Below are 25,018 nucleotides of genomic sequence, written 5' to 3'. Positions count from 1 at the left end.
CCATAACTTCTGTATTATAAAAGATAAAATGAAAATAAAAAATGGTATGGTTTTCTACATTTTCAAGGTATCATATTAAATTGACAATATATGTACACTTTTCGAAACGTTAACATAAAGTAAGAGTATGGTCGTATGGAGATGATATTTGAACGAATTTTATCAAAAAACGGGGATGGCTTGGTAAAAAATGTTGATTGTAGGATCAAAATTGCATTTAGAAGCCACCTTCACTTAGGCAAAACAACTACAAAACATCAGTATTACTTAAAAAAATCATGCTAAGCTTTGTCTTTCGAAGTGAAGTGTTTTATATTAAAATCTCAAATTTGTCAGACACAAACAATCAAAAATCATCATTCAAGCTCTAAGGAACGTTTCCCAATTAAAATTCCTTAGCACTAGAGGGTCATCTCTTAAAACCCCCTTTTAAATCCTTTGAAAACGTTTGGAATTCAAGAAAACTCCTTAAAATGCAGTTATTTATTCAAATAATTTGTTGAAGCATTATTATTCACTTTTACACAGTAAATTTAGGAAATAATTTTATATTTTTGGTCCTCAACGATTCAACCAAAATGAGACTGTTCGATTTTTTTCAAACTTGTTTCAAACTTGTAATATGTCAAAAATTACAAAAAATTACGTTTCGCTGGAAATTCACTAAGAATTTATATGAATAAAGCAAACATATTTCTAGTTTTTAAACTTCTATAGGTGGAATCAGGAAAGCGGAATAGAATTCATAGAATTTTGAACATATTTTCGCAAACAAAAATCGTATTTATCAAATTCAATTTTTTATTCCAAATTATTCCAAATTCAAATCCTAACCAGATTCATGAATTCTAATTTTAAAATTTTCTTGATCCATTCATCAACATTTTCTGTTCGTTTTGATCTTCTACGAGAATTTATTGCATTGTTTTCACATGCACCGTATAAATTCTATCGAACTCGAGGTTTTCTGTCCAGGAATTGAAATTTTTTCCTTGATTAGATATTGATTCCCTATTCCGAGAATCTCCGAAACTGGAGAAGTTTTAGTTTTAGTTTCCAAGGATCTCTAAGAGACCTTTTGGCAGAGCAAAGTGTTTGGTCATATGTGATATATTGTATTTTTCAAAAAGTCAAATTTTCATGGAATTGTTGTACCTCAAGTATCGAATATTTGAGATACGTTTAATGTCATCAGATAATATATCTAAGAATAATCAAATCTAAAAACAAAAAAAATTGAAGAAACAATGTCATTGGCGTTAAAAGTTAGAAATGTTAAGAATTGAAGATATCTGGGCGTGCACCCCAACTTTTATTGAATTATGTACGAAGCTGTTCTAGCGCATGAAGTTCTAGGCTCCAATGAGGTAAAAGTAATAAAATTTCTTGGAAATGAATAATGTTCAATCTTTATGAGTCCGGCTGCGGTTAGCAAAAATTACTAAAAATGAACCGGTCTTGTGCAAATTCTTTCAAATCGGTTTCCTATTTTCTGTCGCTATTTTACGACGAATCATGGGGGCCAAGCGATTTGATTTCAATCGATAGTTGACAAATTTATATGCATCAGATTAGTTTGAAAACATTTTTCTAATTTCATATCATCATTTCTCTGTTGGATTTTATGATTTTGATAGCTACAAACATTGCTAGGAAGCCTTAAGACAACGAGACACGTTGAGAGGATCACTAAGTTCGTCTACCAATATGGGATAGTGCGCCAATATTGTGTTCCACATTATGATTTCAAAATCAAATATTTCAAAAAAGGTGATAATGTGAGCTCCGCGAGAATTGTCTTGTGTGATTTTTTTCAAGTTTGGGAGTGTAATTTTCAAATTAAACAACTCAAAATCGGACCATGTGAACGAGGGCAGAAAGTTTTGGAAACAAGTTCTCAGCAAGAAGCGCCATCAAATCGGCCAACAAAAGAGGCTCAAGAATTCAACGGGACTATCCTCCTGCTTCGGTGAGCCCGTTACCCAACCAATCAAAAGTCTCTTTAAAAAGGTCGAACACAACTTAATTAGCATAATCAATGTGCTGAAGTTCGTTTTATTCTGCCTACAATTTAAGTTTTTGTTGAAACTTTGAAGTTCCATAACAGATTTGAACGGCCTTCTGTTCAGCTTACAAGTAACTGTTATAACACTAACCTTCTCTCCTCCTCTCTTACTTTGGTCAACACCAGCTCATGTAGTACTGTCGGTTTCTCGAAATTCATCTTTATTCCTCTCATCACTTCAATTCATCTGACTTAATTGACTGACTTTGTTTTTGATTTTGTGCGATATATGCCGGCACGCACGCCAGTCCTGCTGTACATTTATTTTGTTTGCTTACTCAAGCAATCAAACAACCTTATGAAAAAAATTAGCCCTGATACCAGATTTAAACCTCTACCCTTCGAGATGATAGCCAAACGCGCTGTCCCGAGGCCACGCCTAGATGTCTTACCACCAGCTAAGATTCGAAGTAGTAATAAGCTTTCCTAGAATACCTACAAGGCAGCCAGCGGCTAGCAGCGACGACGAATGTTAATTATTACTCAAAAACATTACGAAACGGCATATAAATCAAACATCCGTTAAAATAATGTTGGTTTTAAAAATATTGGAATTGTATGTTTATAACTTAAAAATATAAAATTATATAAATTCTTGAGTTTATCTTGATATTTAATTCATGAATTTCTTCAACTGACTTTCAATGTGTGATAAATTTGTGGTAAGTAATACAGTTTGCCGAAATTCTTTAAAAGGAAAAAGTTTACTCTTTCAAAAACTTTGCGAGTTAGCTTTAAGTTGTTCTGAGTTGAAATTTCAATTAAAATTATAAATTACAACAATTTTCAGGCAACAAAAAATGTTTTATCGATTATTTGTCCTTTTGTGATGTTTGTTCACATTTCATATTCAAGAAATGGCGTACATGTCTTAAAAAAGGCTATTTGAGGAACTTTTTAGAACTTCAAGTCCATAGAAGCCTATTTGAGACCCAATTTGTTACTTTTATACTGAATGGATGCGATTGGCATGTCACCAAAAAGACCATTTGAGGAACTTCTTTTAACTATCATGCTCGCATTCGGGAAAATTTGGTACCAATTCTCTTTTGAACCTTTGTTCAGCAAAATTCGAGCTTTGGAGTTCGCGTTTTTATAGATATGGGACTTTTGGTTGCTTCGGTATGATCAATTTAATAATATTTTTATTAGAATGATCTTATATCCCAAGATTGCTCTTTTATTTCATGTTATTACATTCTTCAATCACTTTTCCTCCTTTTTTTTTTTTTCTTTTTAGTTGATCACCCAGGTGGTAAATCCTTTTTACGGATTGCATTCCAAGGCACGGCGAGCGACCGAGTCCCCCCAGTTTGCTACTCTGGGTCCATGGGTGCAGTTGGACGACTCATGATACTAAGTATCCCTACGCCATAAAGTCCACCTGGGGCCGCAGACCTGGTTCCCACCTCGAACTGTTTAGTACACTAAGCTTTAATAGTGAGAGGTCTATTCGCGCTAATGCGCTCCAAGGCAATACTCATTAACGAGACCACTTTAAGCAAAACCTCTCCTCCTTACGACTCGACGCCTGAACTCTCCTCTAACGACTTGAGAACCGACATCTCCTCGCAGTGACTCGAGATTCCCACGCAAACCTCTCCTCTTCGCGACTTGAGGCCTGATCTCTCCTCTAACGACTCGAGATCCGACCCCTCCTCGCATCGACTTGAGGATACCTCTCCTCTGCACGATTCAAGGCCCGATCTCTCCTCTAACGACTTGAAATCTGACCTCTCCTCGCAATGACTCGAGGTGACCACTTGTACCCCTCCTCTTGTTGATAAGGGGGCCTGATCCCTCCTCTTACGACTCGAGACCCGACCCTCATCATAAAGACTCGGGGTTAACCACACAAAACTCTCCACCTTAAGGTTTGAGGCCTGACCTCTCCTCTAACGACTCGAGGCCCGACCTCTTATCTTAAGGGTTCGAGGTTTGCCACCTTGCCCGTCGTGTGCCTGATCGAGAGCAGCTTATCCTAGACTCGCGCCTGTCACGGCACACGCGCGGGACTTAACGCAACGATTCGGATGATTCCCGACGAAGACGTCATCCTACTCCGACTCGAATGGCTCACCCGGCGTCGAGAGCCACTCTACCCGTGGATATTCCCCGAACGTGGAATAACCCTTTCCCAACGATTTCCACTGCGAAGAAGGTCAAGTCTTATCCCCGCAGCTTCTGTCGTTGAGAACCGCCCTACTCAGATACTCCCCGAAGGTGGAGCATCCTACGCACGAACGCGGCGCACCCACGGCATCCGCTACGCAGAAGGTATTGTCTTATCTTTGTAGCTTCAAACCGAGAAGTCGGACACACTCTACTCGACAGCCCCCCGTCGATGGGGTCAGTCTACTCTGACCGCCTGTCACGGCACACGTACGGGACTTGGAACGCTACGACTCGGATGTTTCCCGACGGTGACGACATCCTACACCGACTCGAGAGGCTCGCCCGGCATCGAGAGCCTCTCTACCCGTTGGTATCCCCCGACAGTGGTTAACCCTCTTCCCTCGAGATCCGCTACGAGGAAGGTCAAGTCTTATTTATTTATTTATTTATTTATATAAAATAAAATCATCTGACATGGGTGTCTTAATGATCATCTTAATGTTAGTTGTACAAAGCACGATAGTTTTACTCAACTTCGTAGTTGAACACTTACTTCAGATTCAATACGGCGTCGAAAGGTTAAAGTGGTTACATGAAAGTCAAAGATAGTATAATAACTAAGGAAGCATATTTTTGCTGAACGAAGAGGGTCGTTGCTTCCATAACGCGTACTTCTCGGTTCCAGAGATAACCAGTTTCTATTTCGTAGAGTTCGTTCTGGCGCATAAATATTACAGCGAGAAAGTAGCCAGCAGCAATCAATTTCGTTCCGAAGAATTTTTGCCACGAACAGCGATTGACCGATGGAACGACGATCCGACAGCGTATGAAGTCCAAGCAGGGCACAACGTTGTGCGTAGGGCGGTAAATTCAAAGGATTCTCCCAAGGTAGCTCTCGAAGAGCGTAACGTACGAACCGACGTTGAATTGCTTCAAAACGTGCTGTCCATGCGGCTTCAAAAGGCCACCATACAAGATTCGCGGATTCCAGTATTGATCGCACCAGACAGCAATACAGAGCTCGCAAGCAGACCGGATCTGTGAATTCTTTGCTCAGACGTATGATAAATCCCAGCATACGGTTAGCCTTCTCGAGTACCTTAGAGTAATGCCGCTTAAAAGTCATTCGACTGTCCAATAAAACGCCAAGATCCTTAATCTCCTCAACACGATGCAACTGCTCGCCCATAACATTGTAATCATACACAAAGGGATTTTTCCTGCGCCCAAATGTGATAATACAGCATTTCGCAACACTCAAGACAAGTAAATTGTTAGCGCACCAGTTCACAACTGTGTCTAAGAAGCGTTGCAACTCGAGGCAGTCAGATTGGCTGTTTATGACTAGGAATATTTTTAAGTCATCCGCATACAGCAAAACTCCACACCCAGTGAGCAACAAATTGATGTCATTACAGAACAGCGTAAACAGTAAAGGACCCAAATTGCTGCCTTGGGGTACCCCGGACTTTGGAATAAAGTCAGAGGATTCAGCAGAACCAATTTTAACAGCCAATCGACGATCCGTTAGGTAGCTTCTAATCCACGCGCACATTCGTTCGGAAAACCCCAATCGATGCAATTTTTTCAGCAGAATATCGTGGTTTACAGAATCAAATGCCGCCGAAATATCGGTATATATCGCATCGATTTGTTTGCCGTCATCCATATTTGATATGCAGAAGGATGTGAAAACCATCAGGTTTGAAGTTACCGAGCGTTTAGGAACAAATCCATGCTGGTTCTCAGAGATCCAGTTCCGGCAAGCTGAAAACATGACATTGTTGACGATCTTCTCAAATACCTTCGAGCAGGCAGCTAGCGATGTGACACCTCTGTAGTTAAGAACATCTTTTTTGTCACCTTTTTTGTATACTGGGCACATAAATGATTTTTTCCAGATGGCAGGGAATTTTTGCTGTTCTAGAGACTGATTAAAAATACGCGTAAGAGGTTTCACCAGTACATTGCGACAATTTTTCAGTACGCACGCCGGTATTCCGTCCTGTCCGGCTGAAGTCGAATTTTTCAAATTAATGATAGCTTCTGAAACCATTTCCTCGCTAACAGCAAAAACATCCAGATCGAGCACATCGACAGGTAGTCGTGTTACGGCAGCATTCGATTGACTGGCAGATGGCGACTTATCTGAAAAAACACTAGCGAAGTGCGTCGCAAAAAGATAGCATTTTTCAGCAGGTGACTTGGCAATACGGTTGTTCAATTGGAGTGTAGCTGGAAGCCCGGACTCCTTCCGTTTGGAGTTCACAAATTTCCAGAACTTTTTTGGATTGCGACGAAGCTCACTCTGAGTGCGATCCACATAACGGCGATAGCAAATTCGATTGTATATTCGGTATTGCTTAGTCGCAGCGTTCAACTTGCTTTTGACGAATGGACATCTGGAGTTACTAAACTTCCGCAGCAATTTCGAACGTATCTTTTTCAGCCGCTTCAAGTGAGCATTAGTCCAAGGGGGTCGGAGAGGAGGTCGCACCAGGGGAACGGTATTCTCAAAAGCGTCATCCAGAATTGCTCTCAATGCATCAACAGCCACATCTACGTCAGTACAACTTTGAAGATCAGACCAGTCAACTCCAGACAGAATACGGTTCATGGTATCAAAATCCGCACGATTGAAGTCACGAGCTGATGCATCGAAATTCTCAACAAAATCGATGGGACACGGGAATGAAATTTCGAACTCCAAAGGAGGGTGGTACCCGTCTATAGGAACAACGACATCGCTGACTTCGATTATGGGGCTAATCAAAATAGACTCATCCGAGAAAACCAAATCCAGCGTACGATTTTGAGAGTTTCGTATCCCGTTTCGTTGACTTACTCCATTGAGTGTCATTCCATCCAAGAGTGAAGCACTAGCTGTATTTATCACTGAAGCAGAATCTAACACCATGCTGTTGTTCTGGCCAGGAATCCAGATTAGTTGCGATTGATTAAAGTCACCAAGCAGAATGACATTACATGCAGAGTGTCGTAGCCTGGCCGCTGATAACGCGTCAACATGTAAATCGATGACTGATCCATCGTGACTTTTTTCCGGTGGTACATATGCTGTCCCGATTAAAAATGAGCTGTTATCATAGGATATTTTCACCCACAAATTTTCTATGCTGTCAATATTAAGATTTTCGATTGATGAGCTAAGCTTGGTTGATACCGCTATGAGGACCCCACCACCTCTACTACGGCGACTATTAGCATTACTTCTGTCACAACGAAAAACGTTATAGTCAGAACAGAATAATTGACTAGACGGTACGGATGAATCGAGCCATGTTTCAGTGAATGCATAAATTTCGTAGCCGAGCTCTGATGTAGCAACGAAGCATTCTGCGATTTTAGATTTCAATCCACGCACGTTTTGATTGTACAGCCGGAGACCACTGGGCGAATTGAATGAATGTTGTGGTGTATTCTGATGATGGACAGGACGGGTTCTGAAATTCGAGAAGCGGTCACTGAACGCAGCGGGAGATGAAGAAGAAAACTTGCCTGACTGCACAGGCTGGAGAGCCCCGTTGCCTTCTTCGCACACAGGGCCGGGACGACTGCTGTCGCTGGCTGGAAACTGCGCGACTGTGGCGAAGGGCTCGGGGGCCTCCATTGTGCTAAGTTCGTTGCGTCCCGGTGATCCAATCAGCAAATAATCAGATAGGCCATCAGTTGAGGGTTCCAATTCGTCAAGTGGTACATTTTCGGTTAACCTTCCATTCAGCCGATAATCAACCAGACAAAAGCTGCAAGGTGTAGGGCAGTCACTGGACGAATCAAAAGGAAATGAAGAGTACTTGCCTGACTGCACAGGCTGGAGAGCCCCCTTGCCTAATTCGAACACAGGGCCGGGGCGACTGATGACGCTGGCTGGAAACTGCGCGACTGTGACGAAGGGCTCGGGGGCCTCCAATGTGCTAATTTCGATGCGCCCCGGATATCCAATCGACGAGTTTTCAGCTTTGTAGTGTGAACGATGAGAAAGCAACTGATCCGACGGGTTCGTGATGGAACTAGAAAGTATGGTTGTGTGACTTGACGAAGTGTTCAAATGGGACAAATACTTGCCGTAACATGGCATTTGGAAGCCTCCCCCTGGACCACCTGATCGTAAAAAGGGACGACTTGAGGCAGGAACATGCGATCGTTGGTGGTCAGGGAAGATAGCTTCCAAAATGGCATGAGTGGTGCGTCCCGATGTCCAGTGGTGATAGGTAGTAGGTCCGAAAGATTGTCGATATTGATGATCATTATTACATTCAACGAAACAGACGAGAGCCGTAGTCGATAAACTCTCGGAAGAGTAAACCTTTCGGCCAAGATTCTGGATCCAATGCCTTCTTTTTCAAGTCCGGTGAGATGCCAACTTTAAAGGAAATGAATCGGAAAGATGTGGTGTCGCTCCCTCTGGGGACTAATTTTACCACGTTTGCATCTTCCACACCAATGTTAGCAGCAACCATCGACTTGACAGCGTCTTCAGATACATCGGGTTTGATTCGCGACAAGTAAAGCCAAAAAAGCTTTGGATTTTCATCGTCGCACAAAGGAATGGAGGCAATATTCCCTGATGCTTGCTTTGAACCAAGTTGGCAAGGTTCAGCCGTAACAGCATCGGGAACTCGAACGCGCTTCAATGGGCGCCTGAGCTCCGACGTGGGTGTTGATTTGTTCCATAAAGGGGTGCGTACTGGTTTCGGGGCAAGCTGCTGAATATCGGTGCGCAATTCGGTAATTGCATTCGTGAGCTGCACTAGTGGATTTGTTTCGGTTGGGGCATTAAAGGCCATTGGACGGAAACTGGCATTAGACATAAGGGCAGCGCAGTCATCACAAAACCAGAAAACGTTTTTTGAGAGCGAATCTATTTGTCGCGCTAAGCTTTTCGTCAAACCTGTGCATACAATATGAAATCGGTTGCCGCAAACCCCTTTGCAAGTTATTTGCTCGATTCCGGTGATGGCCTCATTGCAGTTCGAGTAGGTGTGTTCCATAACGCCGGAAGGTATGCAGTACGATTTTCCAAACTAGACCTTTTTTCGAGCAGCTTCGGAAAGTTTCGCTATTGACTACTAGATGTCGCTTCGATTTGAAAAAAATCGAGTAGGGTTGTTTACATGCACGATCTCAGTCAATAGATGCTACTCGCAAAACACGTCACTTCACACACGATTTTCGCACTCAAACCTTCAAATAGTAACAGATACTCGATATATCCCGAGTTTTTTACTGTTTTATTTTTAAGAAGGACTGGACAGTTATACTAAAAAGTTACTCTAACACTTTAAAAAAAATAGTTTTAAAAACCATCGAAAAAAACAACAACATTCATAAACAAACAGAGTTGCATCATTTATCCCCGCAGTTTCCCTCTTAGGAAGCGGCACTACTCGGATACATTGGGGTCGGGGGGTATCCGGGCACTTTTCCTCCTTATAATATCGACTAAGCATCATGAATACTACTAGGTTTGTAGATTTTGTTCACATCTACATATCTAAACTTTATATGAATTGATACTTTTAAACATCGTGAAAGTATTTTGAAATGCGGTTTCCTTTGAAAAGTGGTTAAATTTTATTCGTCAATTAGCGTACAAATTTCACGTGAACATGAAACTTCTAAAATATTGTTGAACTTTTAAGCTCAAGATCTATAAAAATGTGTAAAGTTGGCTCTGCTGGTACGTCTTTTTTATTGGCAAACCAGTGTTGTTGAATTGAAATATGTCATTCAGGAATGAAAATATACATACAGGCTGGGGCAGAGTGGGCTCCCTAGTTTCAATCAGTCGCTGAAGAGCGCGTGCGAGAGTTAGCGGAGTCGGAGTGGTTTCATGTGGTGGGGAGTGTAGTGAGTAAGGCAGGGTAGCGAAAATATGAATAATTGAAGAGTATTTAAAAAAGTTAGATTCGTCAATTTTAAGATTTAGTTTTGTACAATCGGCTATGACTTTCAAAGTTTCAAAAGCTCGCCAACACGAAAACTAGTAAATTTAAACGAAATTTCTCTCCGTGCAAGAGGACTCTTCAATGATTGTAGATGATTGGTATTGTGATGTATGCGTGAAGACTGATCAATGATGTATTTCTCGGAATGGTCATTCTGTATTCCAATCTTAGAGAAGATGGTCGCGTTTTGCGGATGGTTAGGCGTCGCGTTTACCACAATGGCGTGGTTTAGGTGGATATTGCTCCCAAAGTGTCGATTCCTTGTTGGTGAAATTCGAGAGCACATCTGCATGTAGACGGCTTAGGACTGAAGAACGTTTTCAGGATCTTCGGCAGCATCCTGTGTGGCCCACCGGCATTAGATGGCGGAAGGGTAGTGTGTTCGCTCGGCACGGCAATTTTTTTTGAGTTTGGTGTCTTCGTATGGTGGCAGAGGTGTTTTGAGCCGTTTGCATAGTCTCAGTCAGATTGGGGGATGGAAGAGTGGTACAGACGATTTTGGTATGTATGTGCTCCCGATTGGTTGAGGTATGTCGATGGCAACTTTTTACTTCTTATTGTATGTAAGTATTCTTATTGAAATTTGTGTAGTTTGGGAACGAAAGTGCGGGGTACAGTCAATACGAGTCGAGTTGCACACCAACACAAGAAAGACATGACTGGCATTAAACGATGATTGAAAATAAAATAGTTATAGGTCTGTTCATTTAAACTCAGCCCCGGTCCATGCAATTGATTTGATAAGAAGTTTTCTAAATAATTTATGCAAGCAGTGTTTTTCAATCCTCAAAGAATAAAATATTCAAGTTGTACGAGCCTCAAGTTTTGGCTAAATCCTAGCGTTAGCTAAATACTATTTTTTCTAAACTTTCTTCGAAAATAAAAGATTATTTGTTTAGTACCGAAACGATACGGTACTGATTGATGTTAACGTAAATATTAACTGCCAGTTTCTATCACCTATTGAACGAACCTGTCATGGGTATCACGAAGAAACAGTGACCAATCAGCGACGAGCTTCTATCGTACTCGCACAGTATGATGGTTCTTTCATATATTTGGGTTTGGTGTCATCTTGTATCTGTGGTGGTCAAAATAACGTGGATTTGTCTCATACAACGGAGCCTAAGATCTATCAAGGTGCCCGATCAAGAGTGCATATCAAAATAATAACTCAAATGTATCTCACCAAGATATTTCCATCTGATTCAGTTATAATTACGTACTGAAAAATTTAGATTTTAAGTTTCTCCAATCTGAATTATATCTTATTCTGATTGACAGACTTGAATGGGGTTGAGATAATTTTCAATGATAAAGAATTTTTTCGGGTTGTCCCAAAATAAAATGATTATATCTTATTTTGATATATGTACAACTTTTTCTGAAGCACGGACATCGAAGTCAACGGCCCAAACCGTACATTTATGAATTTCGCTCAACAGATCCATAAAATTGGATCCAATTTTTGGGAAACCAAACCGTAACATGGTTTTAGCAAATAATATGGTTTATTGACATTCCACTAGTAATTTTTCCCGAAGCACTCATATCTTGATAAGTTATATTTTTGATAGGTTTTGTTCTGCTCAATATCAAACTATGCTATCTGAACGAGATATAATCTTGAAAAGAGCATATCTAAAATTGATAAAATTTAGCTATAATCGCATAGACTTTTTGATATAATTTGAGATATTTTAACATCCTACGAGTACTAAATTATATCTCATTTTGATAGCAAAAACTTGACTATCAAAATATCTCATCTTGATATAATTTTGTTATTCTCTTCTGATCGGGTGGTTCATATAATTTCAATACTCGTAATGTGATTTTCTTATTGAATATTTAAAGAAGGAGATTGAGTTGGATTGTTATTCTCATATAAATTAAAGATATTTTTTTTTTCAAAAACCTATTGTGAAAAGAACAATTGGGAACGGAAATGGAAAGCAACTATTCCGCTTCTTAAGAGGAATACGCTATACTTATTACTAAATCGTTGAATCTTTTACATAAATAACTGATTTCTTGTTTTGGGCCATCGATCTAGCCGGCATAAGGAAATTATTAAAAGGATGCACATATTGTGTGATCTTAAATGATCACAGTATCGGATAAATTTGAGAAGCTTGGGAGTTATGACGAAGAGAGAATGATAAGATGAAATGAAAGGGTGTCAGAGAAGACGAGAGGAAGAGTATAGGTGGTCGTGGAGAAGGAACGAGAGATTATGAAATGAGAAGAACCGATGATGCCTAAAGCAGAGGATGAAAACTGTGAAGATGAGATAAAAATAAGATCGGAAGATGCGAACTGATGACATGAAATTTATATAAAACGAGTAATTAAGAATAATGGGAGGATTGCAGTAGAAAACTAACACTTGAAATTTTAAAACAACATTTGGAAAAGGGCAAAGATAAGGAGAAGAGAAGAAGAAGTGGATATGTTACAACAATGTGTAAAACGATAAGAATTAACTATGAAAGAAATATGATATGCTGGGAGTTCGAAAACAGGAGGGGAAATATGAAACGAAAGAAGATAGGAAGAAGAAATGGTTAGAAATTGAGATTAGGAAATGGAGGTGCTATTTGAGGTCCTATTTCACGGTGCATAAATCAATCGATAAGAAAATGAGCATTATAGAATGAGACGATGAACAGGTTGAATAAAAAAAAATAGGAATATGAGAAGCTGAAGAGTTCAGATGACGATGAGATGTGATGAATAAATCCTAGAGGCTAAAAAAAAAATCCCCAAACAAACAACAACACTAATGGGCTTGTGATATAGCTCAGTTGGCAAGTCAGTTGCTTCCTAAGCCGATGTCCGTGGGTTCGAACCCAAGAGTTGACCACAGTTTTACCGGATAAGAGGATAAGTTTATCAATGACTATTCGCCAACTGCATCGTTGATATAAGTCGCGAATGATATAAAGATATTAAAACGACTACCATAATAAAACAACAAAAACACAACCAATGATGAAAACTGAAAAAAAAATTTAAACAAGTTTGAAAATGATTTGCTAAAAACATAAGTCAAGGAAAAGATGAAAATGTCATGATTGAAGATGAAAAACTGAGATGACACGACTGAATGATGAGTAGATGCTGGGAAATGGAAACATCTGTTTAGAAAAGGATATAATATGAGGATAATATGGGGAGATGCGAAGAGTATTTAGAAGATAAAACAGAAGGTGAGTAATTCAGAAGATGCATAGCTAAGCAGATGAGCTAGCTATGGAGTAGATAAGAAAATGTGATGAATTGAGAAGCGATAGAGAAAACATGATTGATTGATAAGCTGTTTATGTGATAACAGGGATAGATGTGGGATGATGACTAGCTGATTACATAACCAGATGAGATTATATGAAAAGCATAAAATGTAAAAGGATAAAAATGAATAAGTCGGAAGATGAATCATGTGAAAATGAGAAGAGAAATGAAGATTAAAAAAAGATCATGATTAAAAGATTTAAAAAAAATCGACGAGTCAACATTTTCAGGAAATGGGATAAAACATCTGAAACGATTTCTTCGAAAATTAGAAAATTAATTATGATTGAATTATGATGGAATGAGATGGAATTGAAATAAGAAATCGTATGAGTAAAGAATTAAAGTCAATTTGCGAAGACATAAGTTAAAAGCAAAGGATCTAAAGACAACTTGTGAGAGGTTAACATCAATTCGATTCGTGCGACAGGTCATGGATCGAAATATGATTGTATAATGATACGAAATGCTAACAAGAAAGAAAAAGAGCGGAAAATTAAAAGGAACTTGCGAAGTGTCAAGTTTAAAGCTTAACAGTCAAAAGACAACTTGCGACAGGCCAAGTTCAGTTCGATTCATGCGACAGGTCATGAATCGAATTATGATTGTTCAATGAGACGAAATACTCATGAGAAAATTTGAGTTGAAAAGTAAAAGAAAACTTAATATATTTTTTTTATTTTTAATCAAAAGATAACTTGCGAGAGGTCAAGTTCAGTTCGGTTCATGCGACAGGTCATGGATCGAATTATGATTGTATAATGAGACGAAATACTGATGAGAAAATTTTGAATGGAAAAGTTAAAGAAAACTTCAAAGAGCCAATCAAAAGACAACTTGCGAGAGGTCAAGTTTTTTTTTTTTTTTTTTTTTAATTTTTTTATTGATGAAATTTTTTTTATATTTACATAACAAACTTAAAACTAGCACTTGTTCCTTAAATCTTATTGCACTCTTATCAACTAATACGCCTTAGTCAAATCATATTTACATAGTTCTGAAAATGTTTCTGGAAAATAAATTTATTGTTCCATCTTAGGGATCGTACTCTTTCTTTAATTCCATTTATGTTTATATCTTTTCTCATTTCTATTATGTATGTTATGCATTCTAGAGTCAACCACAATCCTGCCTTAAACTTATAATTGTTCTTATTAATTGTACATTGGAATAAATCTTCTGCATCGGTTATATCTAATTTGAATTTCGTTTTTAGTTCGTTGTTTAACCAGGACCAAATAATTTTAGATTTTTCACATTCTTTAATTCGATGCAGAGAACTGTCCTTTAAGTTACAAAGATCGCATTTCGAAGAATTTAGCCCCCTAACATTGTGCCTGAACATTTTTTCATTTGTTGGAATCAAATCTCTCAGCAGGATAAAAAAGGAAGACTTCTGACCCGAGCTAAGGTAGTTTTGATTGCAATTTTCAAAAATAATTTCCCATTGAAGGCTCGGCAATTCCTTTTCCATTTTAATATCAATGTCTAATCGGCTTAATAAAAAATCATAAATTAATTTACTGGTATTGAAATTTGGAAAGACTCGTAATTCATTTGCCAATGCTAACCATTCTCGCATATTTCTGGAGAAGATATTTTTATTGACAATGCGCAAGATAAAATCATTCGGATTTAACTGTCCATTTCTAGTGTATAAAACATTCTTTATAAATAATGCCTTTGATTTTGTTTCAACATCAGCAAGTGCAATTCCTCCTTTATAGACCGGCAGATACAATTCTGTGTGTGATACAAAATAAAAATAACCTTTCCGTATAAATTTACTAGTAAGCTGTCTCAAAATACTTATATGTTTGTTGTCCATTGGTAAAACTTGTGCAATGTACCAAAGTTTTGATAAAACATAGCTATTTAGAATCCACGATTTTTGAAACAAATTTAAATGTCTTTTACTATGATGGGCTAATGTCATTTTAATATTGTTTATCAGGCTGTTGTAATTTTTATCTATTGTAGTTTTAAAATTTGAAAAAAATTGCAATCCTAAAATTTTAACACTTTCCTGTTCTTTAATTTGCTGTGGTCCAAAGTTACAGTTATTTAATCTTAAAAAATTGGATTTGGAAATATTCATTTTCAGTTTTGAATAGATACTAAAATAACAAATTAACTGCAAAACTGTATCAAACTCATGATCATTTCTTATCAAAATATTGATGTCATCTGCGTAAGCAATAACTTTTATAAATTTATTGTTCAAGAAAATGCCATCAACATTTTGATAAATCATTCTTATGAGTGGTTCTACGTAGAGTGTGAATAAAGCCATGCTCAATGGACATCCTTGTCTTACTGAACTACAAATTTGAAATGAAGAAGTTAATAAGCCATTCACTAAAACCTTTGATGTTGCGTTTAGATAAAGTCTTTTCAAAAAATTTATAAATAAATCCGGAAATCCAAACTGATTCAAAATTTTCCACAAAAAATCATGATCAACACGATCAAAAGCTTTTTCTAAGTCTATTGTAAGTATTGCACATTTAAATTTTTTATTATCATTGGCTTTGAGAAAAACATCTCTTAGGTCCAATAAATTTTCAACACAAGATCTTGACTCTATACAAGCTGATTGTCCATGATCTATTAATTCTGTTAATAAAGGCCGAAGACGAATCCACAGCATTTTAGTCAAAATTTTGTAATCTGTGTTTAACATGCTAATTGGTCTTTTATTGTGAATATCATATTGATCTCCTTTTTTAGGTACCAGTGTGATAATTCCTTCTGTAAATAAAGCTGGTGGATATTGACCATCAATAAAATAATCGTTAAAAAGTTTCAACATTTCTTCTTTAACTTCTTCAAAGAAAATGTTATAAAACTCATAATTTATTCCATCTGGTCCTGGGGATGTTTTTGAAGATGCATGTTTTATGGCAAATTTCAACTCTTCATAACTAAAAGGGCGAGTCAGAATGTTCACCGATGACTCATCTAGCTTTTTAGTGATATAATTTAAAACACCTGCTCTATCTTCATCAACTGAAGAGATTTTTTTAAAAGTCTCTGCGAAATGAGCATGAACAACTGATTTTAATTGTGAAGAATTATGAATTATTTCGTCATTTATTCTAAGTTTTAAAAATTTTGATGGATCGTTTCTCTTCAAAAAGGATGTAAGCTGGAACAAAGAGATTATTTCGTCTGAATGAATAGTATTCGCTTTTAATTTATATTTAAATTGAGATAATCGTTACTGTTCCAATTCAATAATTTTGGACTTAACAATCTTCATTTCATCAAGATCAATGGGTCCTGAATTTTGTTCCTCAATAATTTCCCTGAGACAATTGTAATAGAAATTCTTTGAATTATGGAATTGCTCATTAATATTGAAATTTTCAAATTTAAATAATTTTTTAACATTTTTCTTAAAATCATTATTCCACCAAAAGCTCAAATTTACAAAGGAATTTCGTAGTTTTAACTGCCTATACATATTTTTAAATTTTTCTTGGACTGATTCATTATTCAATAACGAAATATTCATTTTCCAAAAACCACGTCCAATGAATTGGTTTCCAAAATTTAAAGAGTTATATTTCAAAACAATACCATGATGATCTGAAAATGGCAAAGCAATTGTGTCTATATTGATAACAGAGGAAAAAATATCAGAAGATCCATAAACTCTATCTAATCTTGATTTGGAAGAACCACGACAAAATGTAAAGTGAGTTTTTCCCTTTTTAAATTTAAACTCAAAATCGATTAGTGAGAGCGATTCAACAAGAGTTTTCAATCCGTAACATAAGTTTTTGACTAAGGAGTTGGAATCACTTTTCAAAAGGATACAATTAAAATCTCCAAGTATGATATTTTTACTAGCGCTTTGTAAATGAATGAGCATATCATTGGTAAATAAATGATCACGTTCTTTCCTAAAATTTGTACCAGAATGGGCATAAACGTTGATAATATTCATTCCCTCAATTTCAACCGAAGTTATTCTGCCATTGGAATTTAGAATTGGGTTTCTGAATTCAATGTTTTTACGTATTAGGATAGCTGTTCCTTTTTTATCCTCACTGATGTTTACAATAGCAAAATGGGTTGTTAAAAAGCTAAAATCTTCGAAAGACACCTCTTGAACGCAAACAATATCAATATCATGGTTCCATATAAATTCTCTTAAAAGAGATTTTTTCAAAGCTGAATTAATAGAATTTAAATTAAGTGTTGCAAGTTTTCTGACTAAATTCATTAAAATAAAAATAATCGAAAAATTAAAAAAAATTTAAAAAGTTTTAATATTTGAGTTACTAAATAAAAACTTATTAAAAAACTACAAGGTTGAAAAGCAAAGAAGACAAATTAAAAAACTTTATTTAGATCGTGTTTTCAAATTACTACGATCTTCGATAGCTTTTAAAACAGACTCTTTTTTTGTCGTCTTCTTTCCCCTTTTACCTTTACCTGTTACCGACTCATCGCTGTCGGCCACTGAATCCGTTCGTCTTTTTTGGGTTGTCCTTTCTCGTCGATTTTCGTTGGCACCAGGATTGTCGTCCTCTTCTGTCGATGAAGCATATCGTTCGGGTTTCCCAAAATTTTTGCCAGCATTAGTGTGTGTAGCGGCAACTTCCGTGGGTTCCTTTTCCTCTGCTTCTTTGTTGGCTGTATTGGAGATGATAGGATTGGTGGCTAAATCGTCGTCCTCATCCAAATTCGTGCTGGTTTCTTTTGTATTTGTGTCGTCTTGAACGACCGCTGCTTTATTCGTTGCAATTGGATCCCTCTCGGTGTTTTCCAAGTTCTTAGTAGTGGTGATATCCGGAGATGATCGGCGTAGAACATTTCTCAATGGTAGTGTTGTCATCGAGGTAGTCGGTTGAGGTTGTTCGGTAACGGCTACTTTCAAGCTGGCAGCAACATGACTGTACAACGGTTTTTGCTGTTCAACAGTTTTTGAGCTGCCTGCTACGTCTTTTGTCTCGCCTTCTCTTACACTGATGAGTTTCGGGCAATCCACTTTCAGATGACCTTCTGCTTTGCACAAAAAGCAACGATTTTTCAGGCCATCGTAATAAATTCTGGCGCGAAAATGTCCGATGAATAAACTGGCCGGTATTTCTTTTTCCAGTTCCATATGAACACCGCGGATTCCACTGTAGACTGGATATTCATATTCCGCTGGGTATCGTTCACGAACGAACTGATGAATTTTCCCGTAGCGACTCATGGCGGCAGCAATTTCCTTATCCTCCGTTTCTGGTGGCAAGTTGAAGATCCGAATGTAGCGAAATAGCTTGCTGGCAATTTCAAATCTCACTTTTGTCACTTCTCCATCTTTATACTTAAACTGGTATTGGTCGTCCATCGAGTTATTTATCTCGTTGAAAGATTGTTCGTCTATCAGTTTCACATAAAAACTTTGGTCATTTTCATTCTTGTATACACTGTGCACTTTTGACGCCGGAATATTCACTGTCTTTGCAAAGAACCGTAAAACTTCCAAATGACTGGCACTTTTAGACTTGCTTGTAAATACTAACTTTAACGTATTCTTTCTGGATTCCATTTTTATTTTCCGTTTATTTTTCCGTTTTTTATTAAAGACTAACCACTCACGAGGAGTGAACGCAGGTAAAACACTTTCAAGGAGCGCGCTGTCTATACGTGTTGTTGCTTCCACGTCCAAAACGGAACTGAAGTTCAGCTCGATTCATGCGACAGGTCATGGATCGAATTATGATTGAGACGAAATACTGATGAGAAAATTTTGAGTGGAAAAGTAAAAGAAAACTTCAAAGAATTAATCAAAAGAAAACTTGCGACAGGTCAAGTTCAGTTAGATTAATGCGACAGGTCATGGATCGAATTATGATTGTAATGATACAAAATTCTAATGAATGCGAGAGGTAATGGATCGAATAATCGTTGCACTGCTAGATGGAATATGAATATGAATTAATACCGAGAAAAGGTAATTAAATGAAATAAATAGAAGCAGAGACACCGAAAAAAAAGTGATAATAAGTAGCTAAAGGGAAGGGACAAAAGATTTTTATATTAAAAGGAAACATGATGAGAAAACAAAAACTGGTGAGATGAGATGAAAAAAAATGAAATAAGTATAACACGGGAAGCTAATAATGACGTACATTTCAAAACAATATGTAATTTCGAAAAAATACAAAGATTAACAGAAGAAAGGCGGTATAAAGAAGTGGATATGAAACAACAATGAATATGAACTATGGAAAGAAAATAATACGCCGGAGAGTTGAAAACAGAAAAGATAAAATATCATAAGAGAGGAGGATGAGATACTGGGAATATGAGGTGAAAGAAAATAGGAAGATGAGATGGTTCAAAAATTGAGATGAGAATAAAATGCGAATATAAAAAGGTGAGAATGGTGGGAAATGGAAAATCAGAAGAAAAAAAATGTTGAGAATATTAGAAGAAAAAGCTTAGGAAACAATTCATGGAAAACAAGGAATTCATGGAAACAATTTTTGGATGGCGATGGCACCTTAACCAGATGAGATCATTAGAAGAGGATGAAATGGTTTTCGGGTAAATGGGATACAATCGATAAAATGCGAATATGGAAAATTGAGAAAGGTAGAAGATGAAATATTAGAAAATGATAAAACTAGATAATTTGAAATTTAAAAGTTAGTAAGATGATTGGATGAAATGAGTCATGGAAGATGATGAAACTTGATGAATTCAAAATGAGTAGTTGAAGAGATGTCACGATTGGGTGATAAGTAGATAAAAAAAAGTAAAAAAATGGAATATGAATATCAAAAGTGTGGAGTGATAAATAGATGATAAATTAACCCCCTGATGTGCAGTAATGTCATGCAGTAGTTGTTGTTTTCTTAAATTCAAGTTCAACAAATTGAGATAATATTGTGACTAGAAACGGTTGCAAAAGTTGCAAGTGGAATAAGCTTGATTTTTTTTTGTCAGAGTACAGGTGAAGGCGAATGTAGTGAGTAAGGCAGGGTAGCGAAAATATGAATAATTGAAGAGTATTTAAAAAAGTTAGATTCGTCAATTTTAAGATTTAGTTTTGTACAATCGGCTATGACTTTCAAAGTTTCAAAAGCTCGCCAACACGAAAACTAGTAAATTTAAACGAAATTTCTCTCCGTGCAAGAGGACTCTTCAATGATTGTAGATGATTGGTATTGTGATGTATGCGTGAAGACTGATCAATGATGTATTTCTCGGAATGGTCATTCTGTATTCCAATCTTAGAGAAGATGGTCGCGTTTTGCGGATGGTTAGGCGTCGCGTTTACCACAGGGAGAAAGACGCCATTTTTAGTAGGCGCCGTGCCGTGGACTGGTGAACATTGTGTTTTGTAGTCGAAACGTTCTTTTAAAATAAGGATAGTGTGGTTGCAACCCAACGTGCATTTCGTGTACGGTTTGGTTTGAAACGCCATGAGTGTTCCCGATACTAAAACCATGAGGAAATGGATTACAAGAGTACGGGCGACAAGATCTGCACTGCCTAGAAAACCAGCCGGACAACCATAGAGTGTGAGGACACCAGAGAACATAAAGGCGGTGAGAGCGTCTATTGAACAATCTACATCGCTGGAATAACGCCAGATATGCTGCGTAGAGTTTTTGAGAACTTCATTGAACGGCTGATTATGTGCATCGCTAGTCAAGGTCGTCACCTGCACGATTTCATTTTTAAAACTTAATAAAAAATAAGTGGCATTGTATGTGGATTTCGAAAATAAAAAGCTTGTATGGTTTTTATGCAGTTAACCGATCAAATCAGGGAGTCCACTCTGCCCCACCTTGTATAAAAAATGAAACAATAACTATAATCCATGCTAAAGCTTGCTGCAGATAGAATTGGAACCAAAACGATTGCCTGTAATTTTAGTTATTTATTATTGAATTCAAGATCTTTTTGTATTTAAATGTAGCGTTTTCTCCATACTTAACTGGGGGCAGTAGGGTGGTTAAGGTTTATTGGAACAAACTGGACCCCTTTCTTTTCTCTGCATACCATTTTGAATGACTTTGCTGTAATGACAGCTTGCCAAATCTTTCCAAAACATTACGGGATAGTCGTGGGATCGAACGAACGGAAAAATTCGTTTTGAGAGACACTCTTTTTGGTATAGTTCCTACGACACTGTCTTATTTGTAATCAAAACTTTTGTATTTTTTTGCCTAAGCTGCCCTGCCAAATCATAAATTTTCGTGCAAATTTGTCGGCAAAAACAAATTTAAATTTGGCTGGAACAAACCCTCGAACCGTTGCCAAGTAAAATTTTTGACCAAGGATTTGTCCGAAGTCAGCCTTGACACAGGTTTCATCGTCCATCAGAAGACACCCGTCGAATTTGGTCAGCATAGCTTCCCAGCACGGATTTTGGCCACACTATTCTGTATTATGATCCGATGTGGCTGTTTGCTAGCTCGATACTACTGGATTCCTTTATGGAGTCCAATTTTCCTCATGGTACTAGGCAGCACCGAATTTCTGGCCAAATCAGGGTTCGACAGATTGGAATTCCTCTTAATCGTCGTCAAAATCCTACCACGCGATTTTCGGTCGACAGTTCCACTCCGACGATTGGCTTGAGGTTTCCGAATCGTCGTCAATGTTTGCTTACACCGTTTGATAACGCGCCATACGGTATTTATGGGCAACTTCAGCTGTTTAGCTATATGCAGACCACAATGGATTTTCCAAATAACTGTGCACAATATTTTCCCTTTTTTCGGTTTACATGTTGTTTGTTTACAAAGTACAGTCGATTTGCGGAATGTCAAAAATTCATACGTGAAGCTGACAAAATTCCCAACACTTGAGCCCCAAGACCTTCCAAATCCGTTCAACGTGAGCAAAAGTTTTTTTTTTCCAATTCTAGATGGAGCAAGCTTTTGAATCTTAAAATTTGTAATGTGAGAATTCACTTCTATTTTATTGATTGTTTTTGATATAGATTTTCCATCAAAGTATTTCTTGCAGAACAGAAAATATTTTTTTCTTTCATTTTTACTTTATTAATTGTTTTCGGTTTTTAAAAAGTTCATGCTAAACGATATCCCGACAACCAGAACTATGCACTGAGAAAAGTTAAAGGTGCAGCTAGAAGCACAATCTTCTAAAATTTTGTAAAGGTTTCTAATTGATTTTTGCAAAACATCATTTAAAGAAATATAACACAATTTAATTGGAAAACAGGAAATAAATATTATAAATTTCAAACGAGTTTTCAAAATTCGAATAAGTTTGTTGCTAGAATAGGTAAAGGTAAGGCCTTTAAGAAGTAAAAATATAAAGAATCCTAAAATATCGAAAGTTTGATTTACAACTTGTGTATTGCATCATAGGGCACGACTGGAGTTTCACTAAGAAACATTCAGGAGCTCAGGAGCACACTTTTTCTATGGCCACATCACTTACCAAGGTGATATTCATGCCTCATTTCGTTTACGCCCAAAAATCAGCATGAGATTTGTGGAGGGATGGCGTACAGCCGTTCTCCGCAAAACAAATCATTACTTGTGCTGAGTACCTTCCCCTATCGATTACACGGACTTGGCCGGCGTCGTTATTGGTTCATTTAAAAGTAGAAAATCCTCAAAATTGTACAGTGAGATTGTATTGCTTGTATAAAAGATTCCTCTTGACGTGGGCGTTCTACTCTCTTAAACGAGGAGCAACAATTCGGGGACCATCTTGCCCCGCTTGTCTGAAAACTATCATATCTGATGATGCGCAATCATTTAAGCAATTCGATTTTTTTTGCTACGGTTCTTTTGCTTCTCTTAATATTTTTTTGCTTCTCTTCAAATCTTTCCAGTTTCTTACATTCCAAGTCTCAAAATGGGACAGAATTCCTATGCTCAAACCCTAAGTAAGCTTAAGTTTCTCGTTATGTCCTTATTTTCCCTAAATCCAATATTTTCCATAATCCTAGGAAAACTTCAAGGTTACCAGTTGAACTTGCAAAAGACCATGATTCTACCCAGATCACCCCCAAACGTCCCACTATTCACTTTTATATAAAGGTACATCATCGCATCCAAAGATGAGAAATCAGCTTCGTAATGCCAGAAGACGATAAGCTTTTCACCTCCTATGAATGAAAAAGAAAGCTTGTCTGCTTTATCTCACCAGTCTTTTGCCATGTGGCATAAAACATTCGTTGTCACACAAACGATGATGACATTCCAGTCAGTTGTCGCATTCGATTAACCTTTGCCATAAAGTGTATACACAGCACTCCTGTTCTTCTGCGGGGTTTTCCCAATCTTTTACTGCTGCTGCATATTTCGCACCATATAGACCGGATCGGAAAATGCTCTTGTTTTCTCAATTCGCGGTTTTTCCTGACCCAAGCCTCCCATCGAATGGGCTCAGTGTGAAACGAACAATAACTTAACCTTAACTTGCTACTGTTTCTACTGCAAAATGTCAGTTTCGAGTCCGCAGCGCGCTTTTCGCAGCAAGTAGGAACTGACTTCGTGTAAACAAGATCGTTATTTAAATTAGCCATTTCATTTGTCATTTGTTGCGGTACAGGACACAATCGAATATTGGCACAAACAACTAGTCGGTTCCGATGAGCCAGAGCGCCTCGGTTGTCTTTAGGGCAGTCAAGTGGTTTTGAACAGGAATTGGTAATGATTGTTTTCAGTTTTCTTTTTCCGGTTACAAATTGGTTGGGCGCTTCGTTGATCATTATTCTTAAGTGGAAACTGAGTTGTAAAAATGCTGAAAGATGCCTAGTAATAGAAAAACTTCCCACCCTCCCCCCATTCATACATCCATGCAATGAGTAATGATTAAAATTCGTCACTTTTTGTATTTTTCCTATATAGTATACAATAATAAACATGGTCTTGTATGCATTAACTTGCATCTGCACAATGACAAAGATTTAATAATATGTACATTTTTCCATTGAAAAGTCTATTTTTGGTTGAAAGTTTTATAGACCTTTATTTGTAGTAATATTTTGTTTGAAGTTTTCCAATTTCTGTTTGATTATTGTCGGCGAATCAGTCCACGATTTTTGATAAACAATTTATGCTATGCCGACCTTAAGATGTCGTAAAACATACGATACAAACAGAAAAGTGTGATCCGGCCCGATTGCCCGGATTTCATTGAAAAAACACGGACTATGCCAGGTTTTGTTCCCTTTATTTGCCAAATCAAACAAAAAAAGTAAACTTAAAATACAATTTAAAATCTGCTGACAAGTTTTGATTAATTTTTTCTTAATTTTTTTATTATTGTTGAGTGATTCCAATGTTCTGACCAAGTTGGCCCGGATATTGCCTGGTTTTCCGGTCGACAGTTTTGAAATAAATGTCCGGATTTTGCCAGGTTTTTACATATAATAGCCCAGATTTGTCCGGCCCAGATACGTGTTGAAAAAATTCTGGCAACCTATAACACCATCTCCAGGGATTAAAAAGTGTGTTGTATTTCGCTTTTCCAAAAGCGTATTGTGGGGGTATCTTGGATGAATAAAGTTTCACGAAATACGATTAACACAGAACTTCATTTTGTGTGCGCGAGACTCAGCATGAAGAACGCAATGCGAATG

At 37.4% G+C, this 25,018-nt stretch overlaps 1 protein-coding gene across 1 annotated transcript in view; it reads left to right on the top strand.

Moving 5' to 3' along the window:
• LOC129745714 (uncharacterized) overlaps positions 1–25,018 on the top strand; it is a 110,727-nt gene that overhangs the window by 63,385 nt on the left and 22,324 nt on the right. The window lies entirely within an intron of this gene.

The sequence above is a fragment of the Uranotaenia lowii genome, chromosome 2 (assembly GCF_029784155.1).
Source record: "Uranotaenia lowii strain MFRU-FL chromosome 2, ASM2978415v1, whole genome shotgun sequence".
Lineage (NCBI taxonomy): Eukaryota > Metazoa > Arthropoda > Insecta > Diptera > Culicidae > Uranotaenia > Uranotaenia lowii.
This window is presented reverse-complemented; position numbering and strand designations above follow the sequence as displayed.